The sequence below is a fragment of the Geotrypetes seraphini genome, chromosome 1 (assembly GCF_902459505.1).
Source record: "Geotrypetes seraphini chromosome 1, aGeoSer1.1, whole genome shotgun sequence".
Lineage (NCBI taxonomy): Eukaryota > Metazoa > Chordata > Amphibia > Gymnophiona > Dermophiidae > Geotrypetes > Geotrypetes seraphini.
The window spans coordinates 41,943,143-41,968,410 of record NC_047084.1 but is presented as its reverse complement, the minus strand read 5'-3'; the positions used below and the strand labels follow the sequence as shown (position 1 = coordinate 41,968,410).

General features: G+C 40.3%; 1 long non-coding RNA gene across 1 annotated transcript; it reads right to left on the bottom strand.

Annotated features, from left to right (window-relative positions):
• Positions 1–12,899: 12,899 nt before the first annotated feature.
• LOC117353885 lies at positions 12,900–24,928 on the bottom strand. The gene is made up of 3 exons (XR_004538060.1): positions 24,868–24,928; positions 15,153–15,353; positions 12,900–13,307 (listed from the first exon to the last, which is right to left on the bottom strand). It is a non-coding gene; the product is annotated as an uncharacterized LOC117353885 (long non-coding RNA).
• Between the last annotated feature and the right edge of the window lie 340 nt (positions 24,929–25,268).

Below are 25,268 nucleotides of genomic sequence, written 5' to 3'. Positions count from 1 at the left end.
GGATAACTTCAGGAAACAATCCCATGTCATTCCTTAGTGTCTATCTCAACCTCAGTCCTTCTCCATCAGTATTCTTCAATGCAAAGCTTGAGGGTCAGTGACTGTGCCCATTCATACTCTGATTCTTATGTGAACCAAGTATAGGATAATGAACACATTGTGACATCACTGATGAGGTTGGCTCTTGCGTAAAGATGGAACAAGGCATCATGACATCACAATATCTGATCGGGATTCAGGAGACTGTCATTCTTTAGTGTCTATCTCAGGGGTGCCCAATAGGTCGATCACGATCGACCGGTAGCTTGCCAAGGCAAAGTGAGTCGATCATCCAGGACTCCCTTTGCCTTGGCGATCTATTGGGCCGATCAATCTTCCTCTCCTCGACATCAATTCTGCCGTCGGAGAGGAAGTTCGGGCCAGCCAATCGCTTCCTGGCTGGGCGGAACTTCCTCTCCGACGGCAGAATTGACGTCGGGGAGAGGAAGATTGATCGGCCTGAAGCAAAGAGAGCATGGGGCGGCGTCGGCGTCGGCTTTGGGGCGTGTTTGTGGCCATTAGTGGCGTTTGGGTCCTGTTCCCCGATGGCAGCGGCAGTGGCAGTGGCTTGGGGAAGGGCAGGGAGAAAGAAAGAAAGGGGGCAGGTAGGGAGATAGAATGAAAGAAGAGAAACAGGAAAAAAAGAAAGGGGGCATGAAGAGAGAAAGAAAGAAAGGTCAGGGAGAGAGGAAGAAAAAGTTGGGGGAGGGAATGAGGTGTGGAGGAGAGGAAGCATATAGGCTGAAAGAAAGATTGAATGCACAGTCAGAAGAAGAAAGTGCAATCAGAGACTCATGAAATCACCAGACAAGATAGGAAAAATGATTTTATTTTAAATTTAGTGATCAAAATGTGTCTGAATTTATATCTGCTGTATATATTTTACAATATGGGCCCCTTTTACTAAACCGCAATAGTGGTTTTTAGCGCAGGGAGCCTATGAGCGTCGAGAGCAGCGCTGGGCATTCAGCGCAGCTCCCTGCGCTAAAAAATGCTATTGTGGTTTAGTAAAAAGGGAGGGGGTGGGTATTTGTCTATTTTTGTATGGTTGTTACTGAGGTGACAGTGTATAGAGTCATCTGCTTTGACCTCTTTGAAAAAACCCCGGAATAGGAATGATAATTAACAATTCTATCCGTACAGTGTGCGTTGTGTTTTTTTTTAATTTTATTGTTGGTAGATCATTTTGACTTGGTCATTTTAAAAGTAGCTCGTGAGTCAAAAAAGTGTGGGCACCCCTGGTCTATCTCAACCTAAGTCCTACACCAACATTCTTCAATGCAAGGCTTGAGGGTCAGTGGTTGTGCCCATTCATACTCTGATTCTACCCTCTCTCCTTAAAGAATGGCACAGAGATGGTTTCCTGTGGTTATCTGCAGGGACAAGAATGGTGATAAATTTTCTCACAGTGTCATTCTCTAGGTAAACAAACATATTTACTCCCCCTTTTATCAAGCTATGCTAGAAGTTTCTAAGCGTAGGCCAATGCGGTAAATGCTCTGATGCTCATAGAATTCCTATGAGCATCAGAGCACTTACCTCGTCATCCCATGCTAAAAACCTCTAGCACAGCTTGATAAAAGGGAGCCTTATTGAGGTTTCATAAAAAGAGAATTGAAGCGTGCAGTAGGAAAACTCTCCATCAATATTTGATTAACATTTTCCTCCCTTAATGATTTAAGCAGAAAGGATTCTTTTTTATTCACATGCATGTTATACATGTCTTTTATTTACCTCTTGTATCTTCTGAACTTAAATATATTTAGTTCTGCCTGAGGTGAGAATTTGAGCTAGTGCATTGCAGTGGTTATGCAACTCCTATCATAAAATCAATGGAAGCATTATGATACATTTTTTTCTATTTTCATATCTTAGTACAAATGGGTTAACCAGAATAGAAGACTCTTATTATATTTCTCTATCACATAGCACTAGAAGGAAATCTCCAGCACCTTCTGCTATTTAAAACCCTCTGCTATTTACCTTTTAAAAATGTGATCTTGGTTAGATCTACAACATCCTCCTGAACATGCATTTATTAATCTTAATTAAGCATATGTTCACTTCCATTCATGTTCTCCTTTTCAGCCATAAATATACAGAAGCTACGTAAACCTCATTGTACAACTCAAAGGAATAGTGAATGATAGCAGATGAAGACCAAAGCAACCCATTTGCTCTGCCCAGCTGAGATTTGTGCACCTAGATGCATCTCAATCCATCTTCTCTGAATGTATTTTACTTGACTTTTCATCAATTGCCTATCAAGCCATCTTCTTCCCAACATGTTCAAAATCTGCTTCAGTTATTTTCTCCACCATTCCTGTCAGACGGTCACCTTGGTTCTTACCATATTCAACTTTGCTGCTCACAAGGTCAGCAATTAAGTCAACGACCAGGTCTGCTGTCAATGAAGCTTGGATTGCATGAACTGGAGAACAGTGCAACTATTTGGTAAACTAAGAGAATGGACAATATGATGAACCAGGGTAGTGCTTCTCAGGCCTCTCCTAAGGCACAGCTAGCCAGTCAAGTTAAGTTATCAAGATATCCACTATGGGGGCAATATTCAGCTGCCAGTGTTTGGAATTTCTTTAAATGTTGGCCACTTATGGCTAAATTAGACCTAAATATTCAATGCAAGCCTCTCTCTTAGTATTTGCTGGATTTACCGGTAGTTTCCTTAATGATTGGTAGACGGGGTCATATACAACAAAATCAATTCTGTTTACAATTTCCATCACCTAAATCAATTAAGCTATTCTGTCAACTTAGTGCTTCTTTTAGTTATCAAACTCCATTTGGAATAAACTTCCCCTCACCATTAGATCAGAAACAAATTATTTAGTTTTTAGAAAGCTTTTAAAAATAGTTTTATTCAAGAAATTTTGAACTGATTGTTTTTATGTTTTTTTTCCAATATTGCCTGTTTAACCGGGTTTTTTCCTAGTCAATTTCTTTATTGTAATCTGCCTGGAACTCATAAGGGCTATGGTGGAATATAAAAAAGCTTTGTAATGTAATGTAATATATGATCCTGAGGTAACTTCCAGGAGTTTTCCAGGTGCTACTGATATCTGGATATCTGTCTGGTTAACTTAGACAGTCTTTGTGCTGTCCTAAGTTAACCAGATAGTGTCTAGGTACTACTGTTGCATATCAGTGGTGCCCAGTTAACTCCCAGCTCTGCTATGACTCTGCCATGGACCACCCTGGCACTAGCTGAATGGTACTGTACAGGACCTGGTCAGTGCTAGTTAACTGGGTAGAAGTCACTCCTATCAGTTAATTATCACTGAATATTGCACCCAATGAATATACATGAAATAGATTTTTTAAAAATATATTTTATTGTTAACCGTTTAGACACTTGTATGATAAATGGTATACCAAAAATAAAGAAACTTGGAAAGTAAAACTTGTAGAGGTAAGAAGTCTTATGGGAGAATGGCGTGCCTAACATTTAGGTGCTTGCCCATGCCCAGCCATAAAGCTGGCTTAATTGTGGGTGCCTAGACGTAGTAGGGATGATTCTAATTTACTGTACAGTATTCTGTAAGTTACGCATGCAAGTGGGAGCCCCATCTATGTCTTGCTTATGCTCTGTGTGCAATGGGCAGGGAACTTAATATCTAATTTATAGACTTGCTCTTGATTCCCCCAAATTGGGCACCTATGCAAGATGTGCACCCACTACATTGACTGGAAGCCAATTAGTGCCACTAATTGGGTGCTAATTGGCACAGATTGATGCCTATTTGAATCTGAATGCACATCTTGCTTTGTGCTATTTTATAACAATATGTACCCAGATCCCATAGTGCACAACACAGAAATGGACATGGCCATGGAAGGTGCATGAGTGGGTCAAGGGCATTCTTAAAATTTGCGTACAGTGTTATAGAATGCCTGCCAAATTGGATACCTGGTTTTAACTGGCATAAGACCTGGCACTCAAATTTAGGCACTGAAATTGGCACTAGAATAGAATTTTGCACTGATTTATTTTTTTTTTTGGGGGGGGGATTGCAGATTTTTTTAGCACAATTCACCAAATCTAGCCCAAAATGTTTATTTTTATGCCATTCTGGAAAAAAAAAATATGCCAAGAATGATAATCAAAAGTCTTTCAGATGTTAGCAAAGGTTTGGTGATTCTAGAAAATAAACCTTTAGCCTTTCAATGAAAAACCCCCCACCTATAATGAGTCAAAGAATCCAGGGTTGTAAGGAAGAAGTGGGCCTGTGATAGAAACAGAGAAAACTAAGGCAGTAATAATTTAAATGTTTATAGTGTTGATGCTCACAAAATTATTCTGCTAAGTTGTTGACAGTTGCAAATTAAGCCATTTGTGGCTAAACAAGATAATAGCTACTATTGTGTTTTAGTTCTTAGAGATGAAAGAGAATATAAATACATTGAAAGGGAAAGAAAAACATTCATTATGGATATCTTTTGGATTTCAGGATGTGGCAACAAAAATGTCTTCTTGTTTGCTGATTTGGTTACCATGGATATGACATCTTAATAAATGACATATGGGCACATGAAGGCAATTCTATAACCTAGGTGTTCATATTTACATACATGTGTTAATGTATAGAATAATGGCATATACATCAATTGGACTTTATATACCCCCTGTCCAAGAAACTCATCATCATGGTCATCAATTAGACATGATTATTTATACCACACATTTAACACAGACAATATTGATGGATAATTTAAGTTGGCAATCTGTTCCATGGTTAGATCATTATTGACTTCGATTTACACTAAAATGGTAAGAACAAGCTGAGAGGAACAATAAAAATGGCTACTGACTTTTATGTGAGGAAAATAAATAAGAAGAGATAAAGGAAATCGATATGGTTCTCCAAACTAGCGGTGGAGAAAATAAAGGCAAAAGAGTCGGCGTTCATGAAATATAAAAAAAAACCAGAGGAATACAGAAAGTAATGCTGGCTAAAACTGGAAGAAGCCGATAGATATATTTGGCGAAAGTGCAAGTGGAAAAGCAAATGACTAGAAATGTAAAAAAAAAAGGATACAAAGATTTTTTCAGGCATATTAATGAAAGGAGGCAGACAAAAATGGGATTGAGAGACTGAAAGAAGCTATGAACCGCTATGTGGACAGTGATGAGAAAAAAAATCAAATGTGCTGAATATATACTTCTGTTCTGTGTTCATGGAAGAAAATCCTGGAGACAGACCACTATTGGATGGCAAAGTTGCACATGAGAATGGAATGAATTCTGCATTGGTCATGGAAGAAAGTGTTTATGAACAACTTGAAAAATTTAAGGCAAACAAATGGACCAGATGGAATCCATTCCAGAATATTGAGGGTGGTCAGAGAGATTCTGGTGGGTCCTTTTAAGGATTTGTTCAATAAATCCTTGGAGATGGAAGAGGTTTAATGGGATAGGAGAAGAGCGGTTGTGGTCCCATTTCACAAAAGTGGTCACAGAGATGACGTGAGAAACTACAGGCCGATATACTTCATTTCAGTTATTAGAAAAATAACAGAAGCGATGCTGAAGGAAAGAATAGTGAATCTCCTAGAATCCAATCAGTTACGAGATCTGAGGCAACATGTTTTTACTAAAGATAAATCGTGTCAAATGAATCTGATTGAATTCTTTTACTGGGCGATCAGAGAATTGGATAGAAGATGTGCGCTAGATGTAATTTAGTTAGATTTAAACAAAGCTATTGACACGGTTCCTCACAGGAGGCTCTTGAATAAACTTGATAGTCTGAAGTTAGGACCCAAAAGGCCAGATTCTGCAAACGACACCTATATCGGGCAGAAACTACAAAAATGACACCGTGTGCATGTCAATCATGCATAGGCGCCATTAAAAAGATTGCAGCTACAGAAAAATATAGGTGCTGGTAATGTAGACCACATTACTTGCACCTAAGTTTGATGAAGAATCGCAGCTGACAGAGCCTAAGGCCATCTCTGCCCTAACCATGCCTTCTTTGACCTTAGGTGACGTTAGGCACCATGCTTAGACACGGTTTCAGCCCCTACTTTTTTTTTTAAAGTGTGTTTTTAATAGTTTTTAATGGTGCGGTCAATTAATGTATTGATTAAAACCAATTAAAGCAATTAAGCTAGGCGGCAGTAAGGCGCCTATCGCTGTCTAACATACAGCACTGTTTCTAGAATCCGAGCCAAAGTAACAAACTGGATTAGAAACTAGTTGACGGATAAACGCCAGAGGATAGCAATTAACATGTGTCCAGGATGATGGGACATTCCAAAAATGTCATTGCCATCGTGGATAAACAGTCTATATGGACTAATAAAGAGCCAGGAACACAAAATATTTTAATTTACAGACTTATGACTTATTTACATTATGTTTACAATAGCCGTAAATGATAACGGTGAATAATACAAAGCTTTGCTAAAATAATTATGATTGGAACCAGCGTAACGTAAAATTTATTACGATAGATAAAGGTTAATGGAATTCACTCGGAGAAAGGAAAGTGAGTAGCGGAGTGCTTCAAGAATCAGGGCTGGGACTGATTCTGTTAAATATATTTGTGAGCAACATTGCCAGAGGGTTAGAATGTAAGGTTTGTCTTTTTGCGGACGATACTAAGATTTATACTAGAGTGGAAACTCTGGAGGGCATGGAAAACATAATGAATGATTTGCAAAAGTTAGAAGAATGGTATAATGTCTGGCAATCTAGGCGTCTGAGCAAATCAGGGCCTTAGGCTCCTCCCCGTGCATCATATGCACCGGGGAGGGGAAAGCCTGTTATTTTCCATGGGCTGGGCTTGGAGCTGGAGGGATGTACTTCCCTCCAATTACCAATGTCTATCAAAGGTGGGGTGGAGTGGGGGCTTTGGGAAGTGTGTGTGTGTGAGGGGAGAGTTCAGGGGAGCATCCTGTGGCAGGAGGGAGTGGGTATCCCACATTATTTTTTCAGGAGGAAGGGGAGGGGAAGGGATGGTGGGGGTGGGGGGCGGTGGTGCAAGGTCCAGGACCGAGTGGGGGGAATGGCATCAGGGTATTCGGCCAGGCAGAAGGGAGTAGGCATCTCTCCTACCATTTTCACTAACATGGGGGGGGGGGTCACTGTGCTGGTTCATAGGGGGTTGTTGGGGGAGGGCCATCAGCACGGGGGGGGGGGGACTTTTTTTATGGGTCAAATTGTGCATGTGTAACACATGCACATCTGTACCATTAAAAAAAACAGAAACCCTAACAGCAGTGACAGGAGGTTGCTTCCCCTGTCACTGTTATTAGGGCTCTGCGCATGTGTCAATTGCTCACTGAGCGATTGATCAGTTGAGTTTGCATGCAAACTTGGTAGCAAATCAATCGCTGTTCCATAATTGGCCAGAGAATCGGCCAACAGTGATCCAGTCGGTATTATCGACTAACTTTAGTACATCTAGCCCTTACTTGAAATGGCCAATATCCTTAGGAGGGCTGGGTGCAGAGCTTGACAGGGCAGGGCACTTGAATACATTACATTACATTACATTAGTGATTTCTATTCCGCTTGTGCCTTGCGGTTCTAAGCGGATTACAAGTTAGAAGACTGGACATTTCCAGTGTCATTGCAGTACATATAATCAAGAATGCGTTAAGTTACAATTGTTGTTCTGGACTTTTCCAGGATAAATTGGTAGTAGATATTAGATAGTGATAGGTTGTTTAGACGAATAGAGATGATATTGTCCGGATTCTGCTGTTTAGACGAATAGAGATAATACTGTCCGGATTCGGGTGTTGCTGGTGGTGGTGTTAGGGTAGTCATGAGAGCATTTTCTAATACTTTTGTGAGGTTATGATGATGGGAAGTGTTTTTTGAAGAGATGAGTTTTGATTTCTTTTCGGAATGCTTTAATGTCTATTGATTTGGTCAGTAGATTGGTGATGGTAGTATCGATCTTTGCTGCCTGTGTCGCTAAAAGGCTGTCATATAGTGGAATATATACTATTAGTTTATATTTGAGTTAACTTTTTTTTCCCCCTTTATAAAAATAAAAAAAAGGTTAACTTGGTTTATATTCGGATCAGTCTATATGGTATAAAGAGAGCGAAGAGATTAACAATCATAATAAATTGGTGGAATAAACTTCCTGAGGAGTAAAAAAGGATATATTTTTATTGATGTTAGGACAAGTTTAAAACTATTTCTCTTTTTTTGTCATATGATTGCTGTTATTTGTGCTGTAAAACTATGGCGCTTTTTTTCATGTCCAAAAAGTAGGGGCAGACTAAAGAAATTCTAGGTACCAAGGGATAAAAAACTAATTTTAACATTGAAGCACCAACTCTTATTTTTGTGTGCCAGTTATTCTTCCAGAAATATACAACTTTCTGATCTCCTGATATGATTCCAGTTTAATGCATGAGCAAGATTGAAACGGACTGCATTCATTGCTAACAGAATGGAACAGATGGTTACACAATAGGCTCAATTATACTTTTTCAAGCATGTCCTTAATCACTGTACAGTTGATACATTTATACATGAATCAGTTTAATATGGAAAGCTGTACAATAATCCTCTCCCTTTCAAGAAGTTTATGGAAATTATTTAAATGTTTGGTCTAATTAAAATGTAAAAATATTTTCAGCCTTTAAATCCACCTATTTATTCTGTTTGGCTGAGGAAAAGGTAATTCATAATAAAATTTATTTTAAGAATTATTGGGCTAATGGTCAGTCCATGGCAATCCGTGGTTTTTAAACTGGTGACATGCATGAGCAGAATTAAGCTCCGATAACACTGCATAACAAATTTTAACTTTTTTTTCTGGGACAAGAAGAAAAAGAGGTTTACTTTATAGAATTTGACCTCCTGTGTATGAAAATAGCCTCAGTCTTTTCCTATCAAGTATAGTTTTTGAGCAAATCACAAATATTTATAGCATGAGAAGTCAGGATGTAATGCATTGCGTCGATTTAACTAAGAAGCAAAACCCTGATACAAAATCGATGATTTAATCTCAATTGTGCTAATGAAGCTTGAAAATTCTGATGATGCAATAAAGCACATTGCTGATGATGCAATAGGCCTTTAGATAACTGCATATTCCATCTCTGCCTTCTCACTCATAATAATTTAATTATATAGCACATTATTACATCATTATTAAAAATAATACTTTAGCTTACAAATCTAATTTGAGGCAAACTGTTTTAATATTTCAGAGATTGTTATAACATTTACTCCATGCATTAGGAAAAATAGTGAAAATGTTAATTTTTGCATTATAATGCTCTTTTGCCGAAAATCAGAAAGTTATACCAAAAAACTAAGATCAGTTTTTAATTCAGTGACCCCCAAATCACTATAGAACACCCACTATAATTCATGCTCCAAAACGTCTGTTGCACAGTGGCCCATGCTGGACCATGTTCCTAAACTACCATTGAATATCTGGGCTCAGCTTCTGACCCAGATGTTCGGTAGGTGCTGACCAAGGCAGGATTAATTCGTTGAGGGCACCTAGGCACCCAAGTACACTGGGCCCCCTGCCCCGCCCCACCCCACCATGCGCCCAGGCGGATACAGGAAGCTGCGTCAGAGGGAAGCTTTGGGCAAGCAGCACTACTTGCACAATTACAGTTCCTGTTGCCTTTCTTACCCGTGTTGCTTGCTTGTCTTACTTTCTGTCGATGGAGGAGGGCCGCGTTGCCGATTGGGGGGGTCCCCGTTGGCGATCGATGCTGTAGGGGCCCATCGCCGTTTGGAAAAAACAATGTTGATGCCCTCCTTCATCGGGCCCCCCTGACCATTTCGGGCCCTAGGCACGTGCCTACTTGGCCTATTGGTTAATCCTGCCCTGGTGCTGACTGATATTCAGTGCAGCCACTAGCATCTCTAAGAGCTAGATTCACTAAGCAAACCGATCGTGTACCGATCGATTTGCGACCCCTTTGTGACCAGATTTCCCTCTGGCCCGACTCATGCGATCTGCTTCCAATCCATGCATGCAAATGAGTGGAAACGAATGCAAAGTAGACATGGATGCGATTCACCGAAGAAATTTTTGAAACCGACTGGGCTGGCTGATCAACCCAAGAAGCAACTGCTGGGGACCAGTCTCAAACGTTTTTCTGACTCTCCAGCTCCATTGAAGCCCTGCTCTGCTCTCTACATGCCCTGCTCTCTGCTGCCCCATATCTCTCCTGCCTACCGCCCTGATGCTCTTCCCTGGATCTCTCCTGCTTTGCTCCGAATCGATGCCCTGCTCTTCCCTGATCTCTCCTGCCTGCTTTGCTTTGCTCCGAATTGCCGCCCTGCTCTTCCCTGATCTCTCCTGCCTGCTCTGCTTTGCTCCAAATCACCGCACTGCTCTTCCTCAATCTCTCCTGCCTTCTCTGCCCCAAATCACTGCCCTGCTCTTCCCCAATCTCTCCTGCCTGCTCTGCTTTGCTCCGAATCGCCACCCTGCTCTTCCCCGATCTCTCCTGCCTGCTCTGCTACCTAAACGCCGCCCTGTTCTCCCCTAGATTTCTTCTGCCTGCTGCCCCAAATCTCTCCTACTCTTCCCCTCACTGCGAGCCTGTGGTTTTAACCCATGTGGTTTTAACCCAGGCTCGCTGGGTTACAAAAAAGTAAAAAAGTAAAAATAAAAAAAAAAGAATTTGCAGTTCAGAGGGGTTTTAGACGCATGGGCAGACCATCTACAGATGGTCTGCGCATGCGCGGGATCTCACACTAGCGATCCGTGTTGGCAGATGAGGGCGTTCCTTAGATCGCCCTCATTTGAATTTTTTTCCTGTTGTGAATTCATCGGGCCTGCTGAGATCGGCCACGGATCACCCACTGAAGACAGGTTAGTGAATCTAGCCCTAAGTCAGCAGAAATAGGATTACTTTTTATGCAGTCCTAGTTGCTCCCTTGGTTATGGCTGGCAGCCACATAATTGCTGGCTCCTTCTTGATTCTACCTACCAACGATCCTGAAATTAATCATACAGGTCTCTCCAATCTGCTTAACCAACATTGAATATCAGTCCTTTTGTTGAATTATTCTTGGGTACATGAAAGTCCTTGACTAAGTCAATTACTATTAGGTGGGGGAATTCATGAAAAGGCGTTAAACGTGTTAGCATGCAAAATTGCATTAGCATCTGCTAATCACTAAAGGCGCTCATTATATTCCCATAGGCATCTTTAGCAGTTATTGTGCACTAATGCGATTACACTTTCTAGATTCCGTACAAATGTAAGGAAGTTCTTCTTCACCCAGAGAGTGGTAGAAAATTGGAACGCTCTTCCGGAGTCTGTTATAGGGGAAAACACCCTCCAGGGATTCAAGACAAAGTTAAACAAGTTCATGTTGAACAAGAACGTAAGCTGGTAGGGCTGGTCTCAGTTAGGACGCAGGCCTTTGACCACAGGGCCACCAAGTGAGTGGACTGCTGGGCATGATGGACCACTGGTTTGACCCAGCAGCGGCAATTCTTATCTTCTTATGCTAAAGCGCTTAATGCCCTTTCATGAATTCTCCCCTAAATTTCAATACAAGACTGGTGTTAGCTTAAAATATATATTTTCTTATAACCGTAGAGCGGCATAATAAAAAAAAGTCTAAGTCCATTTTGGGCCTAAGGCACTAGTCGTCCAAAGTCCATTCTCAATAAATACATCCAAAATATATATTTTTTTGAGAATCGTCTACTTCTATGTCCAGCCATTTGATTGTCCAGACCACTAAATCATCTATCTTTATATTGCATTCTCATCCCAAAAATCGTCAAAGTCCAAAACACCTAGAAAAAAATCTTTTGGATGTGGGAGGGGTTAGCAAAATGATAGAATGGCCACCTAGACATGGCAACAGAGTAATGGGGCACCTTACAGAGCACTACTGTGAGCTTCACAAAAAGGGTGCCACATAAACATCTCATCACAACTCCCTTGCAGGTCATGGTGAGCCCCCCCCCCCAAAAACACCACCAACACCTACTATACCCACCTGTCTACCACCCCAATAACACTTATGGCTGCAGGTGGCACCTATATGGCAGTATAGTAGGGTTTGGGGGTGTTTGGTGGATGCACATTTTTCACCATGAATGCAGTGGTTAGAATGGCTTATGAACCAGGGTCCACCTCTCTATGGTTCACTAGCCCACCCCCCAAACTACTTAAGCCACCTCTGTGCAGCTCTACTAGGCTTTCCTATGCCAGGTGCTGATGTTCTGGAGGCAGGTATGTACATTTCTATTCAGATTTGTATGGGAGATGGGAGGGGGGAATCAATGATCACTGTTGGAGTGTATGGGGGATCTCTACTTTGTCCCTGCAGTGGTTATCTGGTCATTTTGGATAACTTCTGAGCACTTAGACCTGTTTTTAGATTGCCTAAGTCACAACATGTAAGTTCCATCTAGGCAGTCTCATTAAACTTTTGATTATCGCTGCAGGATGACTAAGTCTAGGTCGGCCCACATCCTGCCCACCTCCCAGCGTAACCACTCCTCCAAAAATGCCCCTTTTTCACTCTGGGCGCATAGCAGCAATGAAAAGGCCTAACTAAAACTCATAAGTACTGATTTAGGCGGGTTTTTAGACATATTTCCATTTTGATTGTGAACCTGATAGCATCTAGCTAAAAAGCTTCAAGTCAGGATTGTGCCTTTTACCTACAGTATTTATTTCCATACTCATGAATCAATAATATAGTTCCTTTTTATTATTTCTGTTGCCCATGGACATTATGTAGTTATGAGATTTTGGTTAAGTTAGCAGGAAGGCACCTATTTTGGTGCTATTTTAAAAGACATAAAGGAAACCTCCTTTTTGTAATAGTCGGATTACACATTGCCATAGCCGACGGTGGCCATTTTTTTTGACACACAGTCACACAGCACTACTGCTTCGCAGTGCCCTGATGAAACAATTTTTAGATCATGAAACGATGGCCACCATCGGCTATGGCAACGTGTAATCCATTGCTAGCATCGAGTTTGTGATGACAGTGAGAGAAGACAAAAATCTGGCAGAACCTCATTAAAGTCTAGCATTAAGATAAGCATTTTCTGCATCTTTCACATTTGTTCAAATTTCAGTACATGTAAAGCTTACGCATAAAATTTACGTTTGAAATCTACATCTATTAAAAAAGGAGGTTTTTTTCCAGCGGCCTTTAATAGAAGTGTGCAGGGGAGCCTGTGTGTACACGTATCTCCTTCCTTCACAGCTCTGAAGTAGTACTTTTCCCCGTGGCTTCTGAGGCCTTTTTCCTCCTTCTAGATGAAGTGCTGTATCTAGGCAGGAAATAATAAGGCAGTATACTCAGCAAAGACAACTGGGGTTTGTTTTGTATATTTATAAAATTATCTTACACTTCTAGTGGCCCTTTTTCTAAGCTACGGTAATCATTAACACATGCTTATCACAGGTTAAATTCCAGTACCGCGGGGCATGCTCAGATGTCCCACAGTAGTTTTAGAATTAGTGCGTGCTACCCATGTGCCTTTATTATTTAGCAATGGGGTGTATTTGGAGGCGGAGAATAAGCATGCCCAGCGCTAATCAGTTAGCGCAGCTACACTGCTGCACACTAACCAATTAGCTGCACACTAACCGACTAACTATAGTTAGCACATGAGCCGTTACTGGCTAGTAAACAGGTGATGGTAAGGGCTCATGCGGTAATGGCCATGTACTAATTGTGAAATTAGCAAGTGGCTATTAATAGGAAATATGAGACATGCAGTCATTTTACAGTTCTGCTGAAAGTAGCCCAGCCCTTCCTATATGGAAAAGCGCAGGCCCATAGCTTAGTAAAACAACCCCCTAGTTTGGATATACAGTGTGAGTATATATAGCATCTTTAAAAGGTACAAATTAATTTAATATTTCTTTTATGCTATCAAAAATTCACAAAGATTATTTAAAGAGTTTCAGTAAACTAGAGTTACTACTGAGGTAAATGTACAGAAAAATGGTTGAATCAGCACAAATTTGAAATGCATTAACAGTAGTGCCAGTCATCAAGGCTTCAATCACTGCTCCAGTAACATTCACTCACCTTTCAAAAACATTCATGAAATATTCATACATTGACTCACCTTCTTCCACATTTTCACATTTCACTTTCGTAACAGGGCTCAGACGGGAAAACATACTAGAAAAGGTCAGTAAGACCAAATAATAGTAAAAGATTTTATTCAGCACTGGGAGATTTAAATTTAAACAAGTATTAACTCATTAAATGAAAAAGAGCGTCTGGAAAGAGAGGTCATAGATGTATTCTGCTGAAGGGAGTAGCAGATAGTTGCAGGACAGGAAAGAAACTTGGAGATAGGTTTAAAGTACATTAAAAAAGGGTGCTAGTCCTGCCCTATTTGTCTCTCTGTAATACTTGACTGTCTCCTAAATTCTATAGTGTACAATAAAGAGCATTGCATTTCATTTTCAGATATTCTTTCATCCTTAGTCCTGTAGAAAAAAGTCAGATATAGCAAATGTAGAAAAAGAAGAGATAGCCTATGAATGTTTGTAAAAGTTATCTGAATATAGCAGACTACGCAACAACCAGAGTGGAATTGTCCAAAAAAGAATGATGTGCACTAAAAAAGTGTCCTTCAATCCGTCTGGTGAAATGACGATCTTTATTGTTCAAACATCAAATTGACAAATTGACTCGACATGCGCATGTTTCGGCCAACAGGCCTGCCTCAGGAGTGCCACAAGGAAAACAAATGCTGTCTGCTGACACAACGCGTATGGTTCTTTTAGACAGCAAACAGCATTCGTTTTCCTTGTGGCACTCCTGAGGCAGGCCTGTTGGCCGAAACATGCGCATGTCGAGTCAATTTGTCAATTTGATGTTTGAACAATAAAGATCGTCATTTCACCAGACGGATTGAAGGACACTTTTTTAGTGCACATTATTCTTTTTTGGACAATTCCACTCTGGTTGTTGCATATTTGTGTCTCTGGTGTTGTTTTTTTCCCCCTGTTTCTTTCTTGAATATAGCAGACTACAACAGAAAAAAAACCAAGCCGTCCATCTAGTCTGTATTTATAGCCATACTGCTAAAGATCTATTCCAGCAGACAAAAGAATATGAAAAACATCTGCAAAAAAATGTTTATTACAAATACCTTAATACACAATGATTGCATTAGAAGAATATGTATCAGACTTCTATGTGGAACCATCTGTCAGATGAAATGAGGTAATTTGCAGACTTCTGTGTCTTTTAAAAGAGACTCATACATGCTTTTTGCACCGGCCCAGCTCCCTTGGTTCAATATCAGGCCCATTTGTGTTTATTCTCTTCTGTCATAGTCCTGGCTCTTCATCTGTGAACACAGAATAAACATATTTATTAGGTAATTCTGCTTTTTCCTTATCTCACCACCTTCTACATAACCATCCCTTTTACACTTCAGCCTGATAATGCTACTTTTGCATTTCATCCAATCACTAACGTATCTAAAAAAAAAAAAAAGTCTTGTTCTCTCTCCCCCTCTGCCCCATACACATTTTTACTGAACTGGTTATTTTTTCTTCTATTTGTGCGTTAGCTTGTCTTGAGTACTTTACCAGCTTCTCATAGCTTTTCCATATGTTGTTGATAGTCTTCATTTTACTGCGATCTCATGCATTTTATGAAGGCTAACCACTTTTTCCTTAGCTATTCAGCTACTTCTTTTGAGAACCATGGTGGTCTCCTTTCCCCCCAAATGTTTGCTTATGCTCCCAACAAAAAAATTTGTTGTCCTTTAAAATATCTCATTTCAGTTTTGTCAAATGCTTTTCCTCTTCTTCCTGATGTTCCCATCTAACAACTTATTTAAATAGTTGCCTATCTTGACAAAGTTAGTTTCCTGAAATCTAGGAACCTCTCTTTGAAATGAACTCACTCCTTTTCTTAATACTGGTGATCACTGGATGTCAGATGATCACCCAATATAACATCAGAAACACCCTCCTCATTCATAAGCACTCAGTTCTGTTGGCACCCTTCCACATGTGCTAAATTAGCAGTTTCTGGAACTGTTCTTCCTGTACTTAATTGGTTTAATGATTTTTTTAGTAAACAGGAATTATAACATGCTGAAGGATGGGACCTTTGAGCTGGTCTTCTTTCTGTGGAGTGCCACAGGGTTCTTCTATTTCTCTAATGCTTTTTAATATCTTTATGAGTACTCTGCAAAAAGTACGTTTGTCAGCTGAAGCTGAAAGATATAGAAATGCTTCAGAATTACAGTAAAACAGATATTATTATGGTAATAGAATTAAGCAGGATATAAGGGGGGCATAACCCAATATATATGAGATACCCCTTGCCTGAGAAACCTGAAAAGACATCAGTATATACATAAATAAAAGACAAAGCTGAAGGATATAGAAATGCTTCAGAATTACAATAAAAATAATGTTGGTTAGATTTTTGACCCAGCTACATCCTATTCTATTAACAGAAAACAGGAAGTGCCTAAGGGATCAGGTCAGTGCACCCTAAATGAACGTTGTTAAAATATTTTTTAAATTTAATTTTAATTTATTTATTCAGTTTTCTATACCGTTCTCCCAGGTGTGCAAAGCACTGAAATAGAACACCCCCTCTATTGCTGACAGGGGTGAAATTGAATAGCATGTGATAACTAAGTTATTATTGTTGCTAGGGAAAATTACTAATGAAAGAAATCATGTGATCAAAACTAACCAAAAGAACTTTGCTGGAGTATGCAATTTATCATTGGAAATTAATGAAGTAGTTGTCATTCAATTGGAAGATTTACCAACTACGTATGTTTAATTATTTCCTTAAGTGATGTCATAAACCCAATAATATGGCCAGTCACTTATAATTTGGGGAGATTCTTTGTTGGTATTCTACTAGTTAGTAGAACGCCAAGAACGCCTTGACATGTTTAAACTTAAATTGTGTCTGGTAATAATTTCATTGGCCTCTTCCAGAGATGGAAGAAGGAGCTGAGGGTATGAAACCTGTTCATGTAGTTATTCAGAACAATCCTATGCTGATGATATTTTTAAAATTAATTCCGTTAAGTTCAAACAAGGAGAACATTTCAGCTAAGATCACTGATTGCATAAATAGAATTGGAGACTGGACTTCTACTAATAAGTTGAAATTGAATGCACTTAAGACGAAGGTTATTTGGTTTCATAATTCATTTTCTTCTGTTCCTTCTTTTCTTACTCTACTATCAAGTTCTGCCCTGCAAGTAGATAAAACGTCTAAAGTTTTAGGTAATCCTTTAGACTCTTCTCTTACCTTTGAAGATCAAATTTCTAATTTATGGAGGAAGATTTTACATATTACGAGGAAACTTAGGCTGGTGAAGTCATGCTTATATGAACATCATTTTGCACTATTGGTTCAGATATTAGTGTTACCTCAACTTGATTACTGTAATTCTTTACAATTATCATCAAATTATTCATGATCTCTTTATTTAAGCTTTGGTGTTAGTTTGCAGATATGATCTCTGAGAATTGTTTGTGTGTTTGTCTTATTATGTTTTTTAATAATTTTATGTATCTAAATTATGTAAACCGTTTAGTGCTAACCGGTATAGAAATTTTTAAAATAAAAATAAATAACATCAAAACTGATCAAAAAATTGCAGTTCCAGAATACTGTGGTTAGATTAATTTTTGGTCTAAAAAGATGTGAAAGTATTACATAAGCATATACAAGTTTTCATTAGTTATCAGTTGAGAGGTGAATTAGGTTTAAATCAGCTTGCATAGTCAAGACTGACTCCAGTTAATCTGATTTTGTTTTTTTCTCATTTACATTATTCTTCCATCAGATTATGTGATACTTTATTACTACATTTTCTACAGATTAAAGGAGTATAGTATAAACGACAGTTCAACTCCTCTTTTACATGTTGGAATAATCTACCTGTTTACATTAGGACTGATATCAATCACTTAGGCTTCCTTTTACGAAACTGCGTCAGAAGCAGCACGAGCCATTCAGCGTGGTTCCCTGCGCTCGAAACTGCTATTGCAGTTTCATAAAAGAGGAGGTTAGGGTTTTGGAAAAATTTTAAAACTTTTTTATATGACTGGTAATATTCATGTTATGATGATATTTTAAAAATCTAATTTTAAAACTTTTTTATATGACTGGTAATATTCATGTTATGATGATATTTTAAAAATCTAATCTTTTAAAAATCTAATCTTTGATTTTTTTATACCAATTCATTCCAACAGGAGAGCTCGATTCGGTTAACAAAATATTAATAAAATTATACAGGAGATTAGAATAGAAACTATATCTTTTAGGCCAGAATTTTATCTTTTATGATTGATTATTTGAAAAAGAAGGATCATTAGTAAATTTCTGAAATAAATATGTCTTCAGCACTTTATAAATAGTGGGTAGATGGGAGAAAACTCTAATTATAGAAGGAAGTACATTCCCAACTTTTACAAATAAAAACGAAAATGATCGACAAAAATTGGCCATAGTTTTTATTCCTTTAACAGTGGGAAAGCCAAGTTTATATTTTTGAGAGCTCCTTCAATTAAAGATTTCTTGTGAATTAAATGAGACAGGAACCAAAGGAGAAAAAAATACCTGGCAGGGTTTTGGGACAGAAAAACTAAATTATGCTTTTAGTAGAATTATTATCTGTGCAACACCTTTTTGGCATTAAAATTGGTTGTGAATGCCTGTAAAAATGAGTCCAATGCCTGAAATATTCCAGAGGATGTTAATGCAGGAGTATGGACTGATGGGAATATAAATAATTGAGTGGGGATATGTGTGCAAATGCAGGAAAAGGTGTGCTGAGAAGCTAGGAAAATTTCTATAATTCTGTATAAACAGCTGTAAAACTGAAGCTAGAGAACATGCAGCTAAATCCAAAGCAAGCATCATACAGAAGGCATTTGTTTACAACTGAGCGTCTGAAAATGTTTAAGCAATATGAGATACAAGGGCCATTCAATAATTTATCTTAGTAGGAAAGAAGAGTTTTCAAAAAATGTTTTGTTTTATTGTTCAGTATAATCCCCTGATAGCTCCATACACTTCATCCACTTTTCCTACAATGACTTCAACCCCGTTGAAAAGAATTCTTCTGTTTGACCTTGAAACCAGGACATCAGTTTCCTTGACATCTTCATCACTTGAAAACCACTGTCCATGGAGAGATTTCTTCAAAACTCAGAACAGGAATTAATCCAAGGGAGTCAGATCAAGACTGTAGGGTGGATGGTTCATCTGCTGAAACCCACATTCTCAGATGGCAGTCTGTGATTGTCATGACATGTATACCGGCGCATTGTCGTGAAGAAGCAGCATGCCTGCAATGAGTTTTCCTCATCTTTTCTCCTTGATTGACTCCCGCAAATCGATCATTGTGCTGGTGTAACTCTCCCTGGTTATGGCTGTCTTATGTGGCATGAACTCCAGAAGCAAAAGTCCTTCATCATCCCAGAAGAAAGTTGCCATGACTTTGCCTGCATATTTTTCTGTCTTGAACTTTTTGGGGGTGGGAGATGACTTGTGCTTCCAGTGCATTGACTCCATTTGGACTCAGGATCTCTGTGATACACCCAGCAACAAACTCCAGTCAACAAACAATGAAAACATTCATTTGGTCTTCACGGAGCATCTCTTGATGGCACTGGAGCCTCATGGCTTTCTGACATGGCGTCAACATTCTTGGAACCCATCTTACACTAACCTTGGGCATGCTCAACTTTTCATGATTTTCCAAACTGCACCTGCCGAGATGCCCATTTCTTCAGCTATTCGGGAAATCTTAATTCATCTGTCTGACAAAATTAAATCTTCAACTTTCATGAACATTTCTGTGGAAGTTGTTTCTGCAGGCCATCCAGTATGAGGGTCATCTTCAATGAATTCTCTACCCCACTTAAACTGCTTACTACCAAATTTACTTTGCAGGATGATGTGGTAGACTCACCATAAACTGCAGTCATGCATTCATGGATCTCCTTTGGCTTTTCCCTTTCTTTTGTGAGAATTTTTATCACTGAAAGGTGCACCAAATCTAGTAGTTTCTTACTTGATTTGCACGAGGACTCTCCTGACATCCTGTCTCTTAGACTGTTAGATTTGCACTGAGCCACAGCTGTGCATGACTAACCTTGAGATATGTCACAACATGCACAGACTTGTTTCAACACACTTGCTACTTTCTTTCATACTCAAATAGATAAATTACTGAACGTCCCTCATATGCCAACTCCTTTTGATGTAAATAGGATACAGAGGCTGTTTGTCTCCAACTAATGACTGTTCAGGTTACTTTAAGACAGCTTATAAAACAGGGCATACAGACAATGGGAAACACCAAATCAAAAAGGTACTTGAAATATTAAAGCAGATGATTATGAAGGAACCGATGTTAAAATGCAATTCCATTAAAATACACGCAGTGTCATAGAATTCAGAGGATCTATGCCCAACTTGCACACTAGAATTTATACTCGGTTTCAGCTTCATCGACTTGTCAATCAGTACTCCCACATCTCTTTCCTGGGGGGTCTCTCCAAGTACCGCACCAGACATCCTGTATTCGTGAATAAGATTTTTGTAACCGACCTGCATCACCTTACACTTATCCACATTAAACCTCATTTGCCATGTCGCAGCCCATTTCTCAAGCATGTTTATGTCATTTTGCAGATCTTCACAATCCTTCTGTGTCTTCACTATTCTGAATAACTTCGAATGGTCTGCAAATTTTATCACTTCTCTCGTCGTACCAATTTCCAGGTCTTCTATAAATATGTTGAAGAGCACGGGTCCGAGCACCAAATCCTGCGGTACGCCACTTGTGACGCTTTTCCAGTCTGAGTATTGTCCATTTACCTCCACTCTCTGTTTCCTATCCACCAACCAGTTTTTAATCCATATGAGTATTTCACCCTCGATTCCATGGCTCGCAATTTTTTGAAGTAGTCATTCATGTGGGACCTTGTTGAATTCCTACTGAAAATCCAGATATATATTGTCGACCAAGTCACCCTTGTATATCTGCCTGTTTACTCCCTCGGAGAAGTGCAGCAAGTTCGTCAAGCAAGATCTTCCTTTCCTAAAGTCGTGCTGGCTGGTCCTCATCAGATTGTGTCCGTCTAGGTGATCAATGATATTGTCCTTTATCAGTGCTTCTATCATCTTTCACCGGTCTGTAGTTTCCCAGATCTCCCCTCGAATCTTTCTTGAAGATCGGCATAACATTCGCCACTTTCCAGTCTTTCGGAATCCTTCCCGATTTGATCAATAGATTAGCTATTAGTTGAGGCAGTTCAGGTATAACCCCTTTCAGTTCCTTGATTACCCTCGGATGGATGCCGTCCGGTCCCGGGGATTTATCATTTTTAAGCCTATCAATCTGCCTGCATACCTCTTCTAGACTGACCGTCAACCCAGTCAGTTTCCAGTCTTCATTTCCTGCGTATAGCCTGTCGGCTTCCGGTATGTTATGTATATCCTCTTCGGTAAATACAGATGCAAAAAATGTGTTCAGTTTGTCTTCAATGGCTTTGTCCTCCTTTAGCATTCCCTTTATTCCATGGTCATCCAATGCCCCACCACTTCCTTCACAGGTCGTTTCCCCTTAATATATCAAAAGAACGGCTTGAAGTTTTTGCCTCCTTGCCTATTTTTTCCTTGTAGTCTCTTTTGGCCCCTCTTACCACCTTATGGCACCTGCTTTGATATTGTTTGTGCTTTTCCCAGTTTTATTCCGTTTTTTACCTTTTCCATTCCTTAAACGAAGTCTTCTTGTCTCTGATAGCTTCTTTCACTGCTACAGTGAGCCACGCTGGTTCCTTGTTCTTTTTACTCTTGGATCCCTTGTTGATACGAGGTATATATAGATTCTGCGCCTTGGTGACTGTGTCCTTACAAAGGTACCATGCTTGCTCTAGCGTTTTTACAGTGCTTATCATCTTCTTAATCGTCTTCCCCACCATGAGGTACAAAGTGTTTTCCAATGGAGCTTTGCCATGAGAAAGTAAATTGAAAGGACATTCTGATACTTAAAGAGGAAGTGTGTGTATGGTTGGCTCAGCTGTACATCTATTCTGTAAAGTATATACATTCGGGAGTGGATGCACTTTACTGAATAAATATGTATATGTAGGCAAATGTAGATGCCCCTTTGCAGTAGGGCGCATATGCATCAGTATGTATTTCTCATATTTGTGTAGGTGAGTATGTCATATGTGCTTATGCTGCCAAAAAGACAGAAAACTAGATTTTGTTGCTGCAGGCACTCTCGTCCTGGCTAGGATCTTCCAAGGATGGGACCACCATCTGTTTCCAGTATTTGCTACCACTACCGAGAGCCCTTTGCCCTGATCCAGCCAAACAAGTAAGCTCTTCCCCCAGCATTCCGTTGGAAAAATCAATATGCTTGCTTTTAAATATCATCAGAAGTAGGAGATCAACTGCTTTTACACCTAAGCAGCACCAAGACCAGCCGCCACTATCAAGAGCCTTTGTCCCAATCCATCCAGACGTGTATGCTATTCACCATACAATTTGTTGGAGAGATCAATCTGCCTGCTTTTAAATATCAGCAGCATTGGGAAAACAACTGCTTTTACACCTAAGCAGCAGCGGGTACATCCGCAACCACCAAGAGCCCACAGACCCGATCCTGCCAGGAGCGTGAACTCCTCCCCCTGCAGTCCATTGGAGAGATCAATCTGCCTGCTTTTAAATATCAGCAGCAGTGGAGATCAACTGCTTTTACATCTAAGCAGCAATGAGACCAGCCACAACCACCGAGAGCACTCAGACCCGATCCTACCAAGAGTGTGAACTCTTCCCCCCCTGCAATCCGCTAAGAAGATCGACTGTCGGTTCCGGGCGGCTTTCCCGCAGAGGAGAGAATCCTGCATTCACCGTGGACCTCATCTGGGGCAGCCTCCTTGGAGCGGCTGGGGCACGGGCAGTGTGTCTGGGAGGGAATGCATGGATGGGAGAACATCGCAGGGGAGGAGACATAGGCATCCTGGGACTGTCGGCCAGAAGAAGCCCTTTCTGGATACGTCAATCGCTCCTCCTAAACTTACTTGCTCCACTTCATCACTGACGCTGACCCATTCTGCTTCTATTCCTTTCTCTCCTCTCTTCTACCTTCCAAAGTATTTAGATCAATGCTGTCTTTTTAAAATGTTTATTTTATTTTTATTTTTCCTCTAACTCTACTTTTCACTTCACTATTACCCTCCAGGTACTTTAGTTAGATTGTGAGCCTTCGGGACAGTAAGGGAATTTTCCAAGTACCTTTCTTATTTCTAATCTTAATGTATATTTTCTGTAAACCGCTTAGAACCTAACGGATGTAGCGGTATATAAGAAATAAATTACATTACATTACATTTGGTCAGAGGAGAGATGATCTTGGCAAAGGCTGACCAGGCAGTTTAATAAGAGCAGCTAGGTCCAGAAGTAGTTGCCAAAAGTGGGCAAATCTGGGAAGAGTGATCCAGGACAGAGGTGCATGGGGAATTGTCAGAAGCATCTGGTGAAGACATCTCATTTCACAATACAACAGCTTCAGGCCATTTTGTCCACTTCTTGGCAGTCAGCCTCACTACCTGCTTCTCATTACGCTTAGAACTCCCTTTTGCAGAGCTTATCCTTAATTCAACTTCAAATATTACAACTGCTACAAAATATAGCAGTAAAACTAATTACAAGTTAACTGAAATTTTGAAATACTGCACCCTTTTTGCCACCAGTGGATTCTGAAAACAACATTTCACAGCAAACAAGATATTTGGAGATACAAGGAAGAAGACTGTGGTTTGAAATACCGCGAGAACAGAGCATTTCACAGGACATTTATCTTAGTCATTATAATTAGGAAGTAGACTCTAGTTCTATATATAAGTATTTATAAATAATGCTAAATGGTGTATTGATTATGTATAAAGATTTGTTAAATAAATGAAAATATTTTCTATACAGCTTTACTGAGTAAAATATAGTAATAGATATTCATTGAGGATATCCTTAAAACTTACCTAGCTATATGAGAACCACTACCATATTGAAAAACTTGATCACTTTAGATAGTATCATGAAATGACCACTAGAGGTTGTCAGCACTATTTTGGAAGAAGGTGCCAGTGATGGGAAGGCATCACTAGGGATCACTCTTACCCACACCACTAGAAACCAGGGATTTACTGTAAGGTAGGCCTGGGGGAAGGGCTTAAGAACATATGAACATAAGAATATCCTTACAGACCAATGGTCCAACAAGCCCAGTGGCCCGAGTGGGGTCTGGGAGGGGTCAAGTGTGGGAAAGGACTATTCTGAGGTACTAGGGGGTCCTTATGGTTGGTGGGGGGCTGGTTGGCCTGGTATGGAGAGGCTTGATGGAGATGGAGACTAAGGAGGACTTTCTACTTGATAGGGAGGCAATCTGGCTAACATTTTTTTAAAAAAACAAACAATCCAGTAGTATCAGACCATGGATACTCCTGGGTTGAATAATAACGCTGTGTACAAAGTGGTTCGCAAGCAGTGATATATATCTATATAATAAAATGCTAGCCCGCGCATGCGCACTCGCGACAACCGTGTTCCCTGATCCCTTTTCTGTCGGGATGTGGCCGCACGAGTGCGCATGCGCGCGTATTACCTCACAACTGCCTCCCTACTCTCCACCTAGCGCTGCTTTCAAAGGGCCCGATGGAGGTTGGAGAAAACGGCGAGCTCAGACACCAACAGCAGCGCCACTGCGATCGGGAAAGCACAGCACAGCCGGCGACTCCCCCCTCCCGCCCTCACTCACTGCCAAAACCACCACCTCCTCCTTCTCGCCGGCTCACCCGCTTTTAAATGAAGAGAAAAGCGCTGCACCACGCTAACGCTGGCTTTGCTGTCTTCTGTCCACTGCGGCCCGCCCTCTCTGACTACTTCCTGTTTCCGCTAGGGTTGGCTGCAGTGGATAGAAGACGCCGAAGCCAGCGGCTGTAGCCGCCGATATACGTTCCTCCAGTGGAGGGGGGGGGGGTGTCTGGGAGGAGAGGGATCGCGGCCACTTAGCGCCCCCACCGAGGAGCCCAGCAACTTTCCGTTGCCCGGGACTGACTCATTTGCCTCCCCCCCTCTTCACTTACCGCAGGCCCGACTGGCGATTTAAGCAGCGTGTCCAGCAGTCTTCACACGCTGCTTCGGGCCCTTCTACTGCCCTAATTTGCTCCGGACGTGCCAGAGTAAATCAGGGCAG